The sequence below is a fragment of the Oncorhynchus mykiss genome, chromosome 14 (genome assembly GCF_013265735.2).
Source record: "Oncorhynchus mykiss isolate Arlee chromosome 14, USDA_OmykA_1.1, whole genome shotgun sequence".
Lineage (NCBI taxonomy): Eukaryota > Metazoa > Chordata > Actinopteri > Salmoniformes > Salmonidae > Oncorhynchus > Oncorhynchus mykiss.
Window position 1 is genome coordinate 12,246,769 of NC_048578.1, and position 10,686 is coordinate 12,257,454.

Below are 10,686 nucleotides of genomic sequence, written 5' to 3' on the forward strand. Positions count from 1 at the left end.
ACATGGTACTCTGGTCCCCTTCACGAAAGGCTGTGTACATCATAGAGCTCACAGTCCCGTGGGAAAACTCTGTTGAAGAGGCCTACGAGCGTAAGAAACTGCGTTACACAGAGTTGGCAGCAGACGCAACTCAGCATGGCTGGAATGCAAAAGTCTGGCCAGTTGAAGTGGAATGCAGAGGATTCGTGGCTTCTTCTACCATCAGGTTGCTGAACAAACTTGGAATCCATGGACAGGCTCTGCGGCAGACCATCAGAGCAGTTTCTCAAGCAGCTGAAAGAGGCAGCCAGTGGATCTGGATCAGATCAAACGGAAGGACCCTTGCTGGGCTATAACTTCATGACCCCCCCACCCCCACCTGAGAACCCAATTCAGATCCCTCCAACTTGAGGAGGGCATATGAGGTATGCGGTCAGCTGTAGGGCTGACTCAGAGAAGAGGACGCTCCTGCCTTGCATAGTCCCGTGGGAAATCTTAATTGGGCATGGGACACAAGCTAAGGTTTGATCACCCTTTAGCTGGACACCTTTGATGAGGGTGTTTAGTGATTAAAGGCCGAAACACCCACTGATTCAAAGGCACACTACTGAGGATGTGTCCCAAAATTGACATCCCAGTCTAAGAAATAAACCTACTATGCCACTCTGTCAACATCACGGCAAATCTCATGTGAGTGCATACCATCTATTGGCACAATTGACAGTTTTTAACATCTCGTCCCGTGTTTTATGATTCTTCTGTTTTTCTGAGAGAGAGGGAAAGCGGGAGAGAGAAAGAGGAGAGAGATCAAGAGAGCAAGAGAGAGAGTATAACAAGGGAAGCAGATCAATAATATTTCTTGCACCCTGTCCACTACCTGAGAGGAAGTGAATTTGAATATAACACTGTGAATTTAGATCAGACAAGGTAATGTAAGGTCTTCAGGAATGAAGATGCAATGTATTATAAATCAGAGGGTTTAGGGTCAGTCTGAAAAGCCACAGACTGCACTCACCAGCTGCAAGTGGGCACAGATCATCATCAATTCATGATAACTGCTTTGGGCATTCTGCTTCTCGGAAAAGAGAATAACCTCAGATATCCCAACAGTTTCAGCTACCTACATCCTGTGTTCTCGCTAACCACTACTCCTACAGTTTTCAGGAACAACCAATCAAGGTTTTTCCCTTTTATTTGAGAGCAGCCCGTTTGCCTGTGCCAAGTGTGTATGTGCCAGTTGCCAGTTTGGCACGGTATGCGGTGTGAACAGGTTGTTTATGCTTCTTTAGCGAGGGGAGTAAGCTGTAATGGCTGTCTATCTGTGCATGTTCATCCGTATTACAAAGAACCCAGGTTTCTCTGAAGTGTAGGAGCAGCACAGCGCCATGTGTTTCTTATAAACTTACTGTTCAACTTCATGGCCTCATGGGAAACCAATGAGAACTTGGACAAATGTTTGAGCATCGTTGTGGCCGTGACTGCATACATGTTTGTGGTGGGCTAGTTGGTTGTATGTGTTTGTGCATGTGCATACTACCCTATCTGCCTGCCTGGTGGTGTTTGTGTGTGTGTGTGTGTGTGTGTGTGTGTGTGTGTGTGTGTGTGTTGTATAATGTAAAAAGGAAGTAGTACTGGTTTTCTATTCTGGTGTGGAATTAGGGTCTACTATATAGTTGAGTCGTAATAAGGCTATCAGACAGTGACGGATGGTGTACTCCAGGGGGATAGACACTCCAATTGTTCTTTCCATAATGGTTTCCTCTCCAGTGAATTAATCTAACATTTTTCAGGGTGTGTGTGTGTGTGTGTGTGTGTGTGTGTGTGTGTGTGTGTGTGTGTGTGTGTGTGTGTGTGTGTGTGTGCGTGTGTGTGTGGTTGTTTTTGTTGCTGCTGGTGGTTTTGGTAGTATTGGACTTTTACAGTATGGCTGCAGATGAAAATAAATGTAAGAGTTGAAAGCATTCTTGCTCTACTTTTATGGAAGGTCCTCTTCTGATCAAAGGAGTACATACATAATCTATTATGTAGTTATCTAGATGTCATCTGTCAGATATAAGTGTATTCATCATTGTATTAAAATATAATTAGAGTTTACATGAATGACAAAACATTTTTGAGAAAGACAATTTAATGAATTATGTTATGGTGAGAAAGCAACTATTTTGGCAAATTATTATCTTTTAGTGGAGTCTGACAGCAGCCATATTTTGTAGATTAATATCAATAGAGAGATCTGAATCAATAATAATGAAGAGGGCTTTGATTTCCTCAAGTGGAGTTGCTTAGTAACCATCAACCAAATTAAGATCAAAGTTGTAGCAATTTGTCTCAGAGGGTCTCTCTTCTCGGGCTCCCTACCAGGATCTCTATTTCATCTGTGTTCAGACGCTACTAGAATACCTGTCGTCGACTTAGTCTTGTTTGGTTTAAATGGAGCCCTTTCATGTTTCTGAGTCGTGGCGTCTGTCTTGAGTTCACCATAACCTGCTTAACATGGGCTCAGGTATGGGCACACCTGTGTGTACTTTGCTTTGCTCGCGAACACATAACTCCATGTCAATAGATGTCGTTCCCAGTCGTGCGTGGGAATCACAACTTTGATATGAAGTTTTGAAGGTCTTAGTCCCATGGGGCTCAGTTGATAGAGCACGGTGCTTGCCAATGCCAGGGTTGTGGGTTTGATTCCCACGGGGGACCAGAACCCCCCAAAAAAGTAAGAAAATGTATGCACTCACTACTGTAAATTGATAAGAATGTCTGATAAAATGACTAAAAGTGTCCTATTAATGAATAGGCCTAGAGACATCACCAGCTGTGTGTTATCAGTCCAAACGCACCTTAGAAACCTACGAGATTCTGATGAAATATCGTGTATAATATGATTAGCCTGTCAACCCCATTTCCTCTACTGAATCTGTATCTCCTGAATCTGATTGGTTGGTGCTGCCAGATTAAATATGTCACCAGTACCTGATTGGAAGGGCTGTATAAAAGAGAAGGCCTGTGTGTCCACTGCTAGGTCAAAGGGACAGGGCAGAGTCAGTCCCATCTCGCCAGTCCCATCTCGCCATCTCGCCAGAGTCAGTCCCATATCGCGGATGTATCTTCATCAGGACTCGACTCTGCTAGCGTAGCTGTTGCTGCTGTGTCTTGATCTGTTATTTCTGGCTGGGATTATCACACACTGTCTGTATTAGACCCTAGTGCAAATTGTGTCTTCCCGGCAAAAGAGTTAGGCCTAAGTACACATGAGTTGGCTGAAGTTTGGGTTCATGTTAAATTATATTGTTATTGAACAGGTTTATGGAAAATGATTTGTTCGCAACAATTGATCACGTAGGAAAAATTGTGAAAAAAATGAAAAAAACTTCACATCACCGACTTCCTATTAATATCAATATTCAGAAGCAGACAAGCCTGGCTGTGGTTTAGTAAATATGGTAACATTATAGGATACATTATATATCACCCAGTACAGAGAGGGGATGGTGGCTGGTGATGAATGTTATTATCTATTGAGAGTTCACCGTGTGGCGGACAGAGGAAGATGTCGATATGAATTCCCCCGAAGCAACTGAAAGTGTTCTACAAATCTCTTTGGCTAATGATCAGGGTGCACATGGCGAGGAGCAGGAGACGGGGCGGACGATACAATTGATCGTTCTTGAGGGCCATAGAGAGCCATGCTTTCCACAGAGTTGGCCGGAACAGTGGGTACAACACGTACACTATGTTAAGTGTCACCACACAGCTGTTGATGGACCCGATTATCTCTAGGGGAATCTATCTCAATCACTGTTGTGTGTTATTGTGACTTTGACCTTACATTCACCACATTGTCATCTGGGAATTAAAAATGCTGTATCAGATCTATTAAATAACTAACAAGAGGTAGTATCATAAAATGTTAATATCTCTTAATGAACATTGTTTTTGTTGTAAAATCGTGTGTGTGTGTGTTCACACAATAAATTACATATTGATTGCAGCCTATTCAGCAATTTGCAGCAAATGGAGGTTTGTCCCCCCCAGTCCCCCTATCTGAACCAAGCCCCACTCACAGTGCCCTTAACAGGCACGCCCTGACCTTAGAGATCCTTATGATTCTCCTTATGATTCTCTATGTTTGGTTAGGTCAGGGTGTGACTTGGGTGGGAAATTCTATTTTTCTGGTTCTTTGTTTTTGGCCGAGTGTGGTTCCCAATCAGAGGCAGCTGTCTATCGTTGACTCTGATTGGGGATCATACTTAGGCAGCCCTTTTTCCCACCATTAGGTTGTGGGATCTTGTTTTCTGTTTAGTTACTGTTGCCTGACAGAACTGTGTGTTTTTGTTTTCAATTTTGTTCTTTTGTTTGAGTGTTTTTTTTTTATTAAAATCATGAACACTTTCCATGCTGCGCCTTGGTCTACTCTTTCTACCACCAACGAGAGCCGTTACACCCGCTAACAGGCTCCTTGACTGAACCCAGCCCCCCTGATAGCACCCTTAACAGGCCCTCTACAGGCTCCCTGACTGAACCCAGCCCCCCTCATAGTACCCTTAACAGGCCCTCTACAGGCTCCCTGACTGAACCCAGCCCCCCTCATAGCACCCTTAACAGGCCCTCTACAGGCTCCCTGACTGAACCCAGCCCCCCTCATAGCACCCTTAACAGGCCTTATAACAGGCTCCCTGATTGTCCAAGCCCCCCTCACAGCACCCTTAACAGGTCCTCTACAGGCTCCCTGACTGAACCAAGCCCCCCCCACAGCACCCTTAACAGGCCCTCTAACAAGCTCCCTGACTGAACCAAGCCCCCCTCACAGCACCCTTAACAGGCCCTCTAACAGGCTCTCTGACTGAACCCAGCCCTCCTCACAGCACCCTTAACAGGCCCTCTAACAGGCTCAGTGACTGAATCCAGCCCCCCTCACGGCCCCTTAACAGGTCCTCTAACAGGCTCCCTGACTGAACCCAGCCCCCCTCACGGCACCTTAACAGCCCCTCTAACAGGCTCCCTGACTGAACCCAGCCCCCCTCATAGCACCCTTAACAGGCCCTCTACAGGCTCCCTGACTGAACCCAGCCCCCCTCATAGCACCCTTAACAGGCCCTCTACAGGCTCCCTGACTGAACCCAGCCCCCCTCATAGCACCCTTAACAGGCCCTCTACAGGCTCCCTGACTGAACCCAGCCCCCCTCATAGCACCCTTAACAGGCCCTATAACAGGCTCCCTGATTGTCCAAGCCCCCCTCACAGCACCCTTAACAGGTCCTCTACAGGCTCCCTGACTGAACCAAGCCCCCCCCACAGCACCCTTAACAGGCCCTCTAACAAGCTCCCTGACTGAACCAAGCCCCCCTCACAGCACCCTTAACAGGCCCTCTAACAGGCTCCCTGACTGAACCCAGCCCTCCTCACAGCACCCTTAACAGGCCCTCTAACAGGCTCAGTGACTGAATCCAGCCCCCCTCACGGCCCCTTAACAGGTCCTCTAACAGGCTCCCTGACTGAACCCAGCCCCCCTCACGGCACCTTAACAGCCCCTCTAACAGGCTCCCTGACTGAACCCAGCCCCCCTCACGGCCCCTTAACAGGCCCCCTGGTGTGTTGGTTGTTTGTTGAGCTCCACCGTCTTTAGATCCTGTTTAGGAACAGATGGCTCTGATAGCGTATGTTTGTTTGTTTGTGTGTGTGTGTGTGTGTGTGCGTGTGTGTGTGTGCGCGCATGTGTGCTTGTGTGTGTGTGGGTAGTGTGTCGGACAACCCTACAAATGGTCCTGCCTGGTTATCAGTTCAAGTCAAGAAATATTTTTTTTACCATTTAAATACCAAATCTCCAGGACCAAATCTCCAGGACCAAATCTCCTGGATCAAATTTCCTGGAACAAATGTCCAGGACCAAATCTCCAGGACCAAATCTCTTGGACCAAATCTCCAGAACCAAATCTCCTGGACCAAATCTCGTGCACCAAATCTCCAGGACCAAAATCTCCTGGACCAAATCTCATGCACCAAATCTCCAGGACCAAATCTCTTAGACCAAATATCTTGTACCAAATCTCCAGGACCAAATCTCTTGTACCAAATCTCCTGGACCAAATCTCTTGGACCAAATCTCTTGGACCAAATCTCTTGGACCAAATCTCCTGGACCAAATCTCCAGAACCAAATCTCCAGAACCAAATCTCATGGACCAAATCTCCAGGACCAAATCTCCTGGTGAACCATTGAGATCTTGTCAAAGACCAGCTTCGTCCCGTGGCAAAGGATTGTTGATGAACGATTCATTTTTCTAACCTAGTTGTGTTGAGAACATCTATATAATCTGTTATAATCTGTTGTCTAGGTGTTGATTCCCTATCTGCTGGGCGTGAACTAGACCAAGCTAATCATCGTCCCCAGACCTTGCATTCTTTGTGTTCTTCGTTCTCACCTGTCATTGTCCAGGTGTTGAAGGGATAGATCATGTTACATGGGGCAAAATAGTGGTAGCAAGTTTAAATGGGTAGCTGTTATAAATTGGGCCGTACGTCCCAATTCCCAATGGGGACAAAGAGGATGAAGTAAATGCACTGTAAGTAAGCTGTTATGAATTTGAGAGATTATAATACACACAACATTGAGAGTCAACATGATCTTCTTAATATACAATCTAGAGTTAGCAGAGTGAGTGGCATCACTGTGCTGGTGAAGGTTGCTTTTCTTCCTGGTTTGTTTGCGGTCTGAACTTCATAATTTCCCATCCTTCCTCCTTAAAATCTGTTCCTGGCAACTGCCAACTGTTGGAACATATGGCGGTCAGTCCTGAGGAGTGAAGTGTGTGTATCTGTGTGTCTAATTACCCACTCATTAGCAGTGAGATGCAATTTCTGCACACACACACACACACACACACACACACACAAGAGGGGAGGTAGGTATGTAAATGACTGGTTTGGAGATTTTAAAGCGGTGAAATATTATACTCCATTCAGACCTTTGATAAAGACCAACAGTCTGTCTACTTCAAGTCTACTTCAGCTAGTTAAAGTGGGCTCGCCAGGGGATCCAGAGCTTGTCTGAACATCCTACAGCAAGAATTGGACTGGTTCCAATATCTCGGAAATCAGGCTACGGATCTACAGTAAGTGCACTATTCAGTTTTGTCAAAGAAGAGAGATGAGAGAGAAGAAAAGAGCGAACTGAGTTGAGAGAAACAGAGAGCATTAGGAAGGTCATGTCGACCCCATTGAAGAGAGGGAAACAGAGAGGTGTGGAACCTTGTGGATAGGTGAAGCATGCTAGGAGCGCTCTGTCACGTATGGAAAGTATCAAGTGAACTTATCATACTTTACAAAAAACTTACCACACTCTACACAGAGATACTTTATAACATACACTTTATACTTCAGATCTGTTAACAGTATTGCAGTTGAACCCTGTAGGATATGTGTCATACTGTTTATGACTATAGAGTATGGCTATACAGTAGCTGGAGATTGACTTAGATCATTTCACTTAGAGTCTAAGGCTGGAGTTACACGAAGCCACTTTCATACAATTTTAGTTGCAGCTGAAGGTTGCAAGTGACATCATCTCAAGCAACGTTGCTGTTATTTGAAGCAATTCAATCACAATTAAAATTGCATGCAACAGCCAATCAAATTGAAGCTGCCTCTGTCATGTTGTTTGAGAAGTCATCTGCTGCATTCCATCGTTATTTCACACATTATTTGTTTATCCAACCGTATCGTTATTGTATGAGAATTGATTTAGACAAAATGCTGACTGTACAATTTAACTAGCAAGACTAAACAAAATTGCCAGCACTGTTTGATCAAGTTAGCTAGATAGCTAGCGACGAGCTAACCAAGCTAGCAACAAGCTTGCTAGAGAGTGCAGCTCATGTTGAACATTTTTAGTTGAAACTGGTCAGAGGGAGGTCTAGGTTTACTTAAAAAATGGTCTTCATTGACTTCCAAACCATGTACACAAACCTTTAATAGCCCTGGTGCCAGGATTGGTCATGTTTCTTCTGTCCACCTTCATCATGGTTCTGCAGCACTGACAGCTGTGTTTTTGACATGACAACTGGGCTGGAGTTCTGAACCTTCCAATGGATCCTGACACAAAAGCATTTTGTTTTGATTGGTTGCTGCTTGCAACTAGTTGCACAACGTTGAAACGTTTCAATTGGATGCAACCAAGTTGCAGATGACTTTCTTGTTAGTTGGGGGGTCACGGAGCAGTCAAGAAGCAATTCAGTTGCAGGCAACAAAAATAGCTTGTAGGATGTGTTGTTTAACTTCATTTATTTCTGTCATTTTTATTTAACCTTTATTTAACTAGGCAAGTCAGTTAAGAAAACATTCTTATTTACAATGACGGCCTACCCCGGCCAAACCCTAATGACGCTGGGCCAATTGTGCGCCGCCCTATGGGACTCCCAATCATGGACGGTTGTGATACAGCCTGGAATCAAACCAGGCTCTGTAGTGACACCTCTAGCACTGAGATGCAGTGCCTCAGACCGCTGTGTCACTCGGGATCCCTAACATACCAGTTAAAGTACATTCAGAGAAAAACATCGTAAAATAACTACCCCGAGAGTGAAAGTAAGTACTACAGTCCATAACTTTTATCAATTTACTTAAACCATATCCAACTTATATAAATGCATTATCATTTATTTCCTTCCTTTTGCACTTGAAATTGGAATCATTGTCCAGAGGACATAAAATAAGTAGGAGTGGAAACTGGAAATTAGACTTGCAAAACCACAATAGCTCCCTCAGGCTAGTATTCAATATTTCACCAAGGAATCAGCCTGTTTGTTTTCTTTTCCTTTTTTCGCTCTCTCTCCTCGTCTCATCCACTCTCTCCCTGTCATGTTGATGAACCATGTCCTTAACAGTCTATTTCTCTCTCTCTCTCTCTCTCTCTCACTCTCTCTAGGGGGATTGACTTTAACCAGTCCCTATCCCTGGTCTCACTCCCCAGCACCAGGACACCCCAGATGGAGCCAGGGAAGGTGTAGCTGAGGCAGAGAGGGGTCAGGGGGGATAAGGGAGGCCTGGAGAGGGGTTAGTGATGGGGGTAATGGTCTGTTGATCCACACAGCAGGAAGCTGTTCCCTGGTCAGGATAGAACCTAGGCTAATAGCTGTCTCTGTGTGTGTGTGTGTGTGTGTGTGTGTGTGTGTGTGTGTGTGTGTGTGTGTGTGTGTGTGTGTGTGTGTGTGTGTGTCAACTGCATGGATGTACCTGTGGGATGAGCATTTCATTGTCCTGCTGTTTGTTGTGAGTGAGAAAGCAGAATGTAGTAGGCTGTGTAAGTTTAGTTTATATCAGGGGGTATATGAAAAAATAGAAAGAAAATAGGGTTAATTTCAAATGAATTCAATTGTAGAATGTGAACAAATTTGAACGGTAACACTAGGCCTCTTTGTTCAACAGTGTGTTATTTTATATTTTTTATCCCCTGCAGGATTTTCAGACAGCCCCACCACACCTGGGAATTATGGCCTCCACACTACTCCCTGCCGTTACATTCCAATCCTACTCCTTTCAATCCTGTCTCAGCACCTCATCAGTCCCCCATGACCCTGCCCAATGCCCCGACAGGCCCCTAACGTCCCCCAACCCCCACACACCCACTCCACCTCCTCACACTCTGCCTCCTCCTCTCACCCCGGCTCTCCCGACAAAAGACAGGGTGCTATCTCGCCGTCGCTTCAGAAGAGCCGGGGCCTTCAAAAACATCTCCCAGTGGAGGGAAGCACATCGAGATTGTGAGCAGACGTACAACACCTTTCCAGAGAACGAGAGAGAGAGAGAGAGAGAGAGAGAGAGAGAGAAAGACCAACAACCTCCCCTTCTGTTCCTCCTCCTTTCTTCTTGTCTGTCGTCTCCTGCTATGCTCAACCTCTGTCTCTGGATTCCAGAGGGGCAGGAGAGGGGAGAAAAAAACGCCCGCCGCAAAATACGCCACTTCTAAGAAGAGACAAATGGAGTGATAACAGACTAGGAGGTGTTAGAGGAGGAAGAGGAAGGAGGGGAGAGGTTGACAGAGGGGGGAGAAAGACGAAAGACACTGAACATGTGTTCTGTTCTGTGGGGATATCTGTTGGGATCAAGCTGTTACTACCTTCAATAGCTTGTGATCATAGAGAGAAGAACTCCCTATCACAGTTGAAGGTAAATGTATATTAGCATAACTGTTCTTGCAAGGTAAAAGTATTGCATCTCAATAAAAGTTGTTTCCGTAACTACACTCTTGGAAAAGAAGGTGCTCTCTAGACCCTATAAAGGGCTGTCCCAATAGAATAACCCTTTGAAAAACCCTTTTTGGTTGCAGGTAGAACTCTGTTTAGTTCCATGTAGAACCCTTTCCACAGAGGGGTCTACCTGGAACCTACAAGGATTACACCTGGAACCAAAATAGGTTATCCCATGGGGACAGCGGAAGAACCCTTTAAAAGCAATGTTTTCTGTACTCAAATCAAATAAAACTTTATTTGTCACATGCGCCGAATACAACAAGTGTAGACCTTACCGTGAAATGCTTAGTTACAAGCCCTTAATCACCAGTGCAGTTCATGAAGAGTTTAGAAAATATTTATCAAATAAACTAAAGTAAAAAATTAAAAAGGTAACACAATAAAATAACAATAACGAGGCTATATACAGGGTGTACCGATGGAGTCTTTGACAATTTTATGGACTTTCCTCCGACACCACCTAT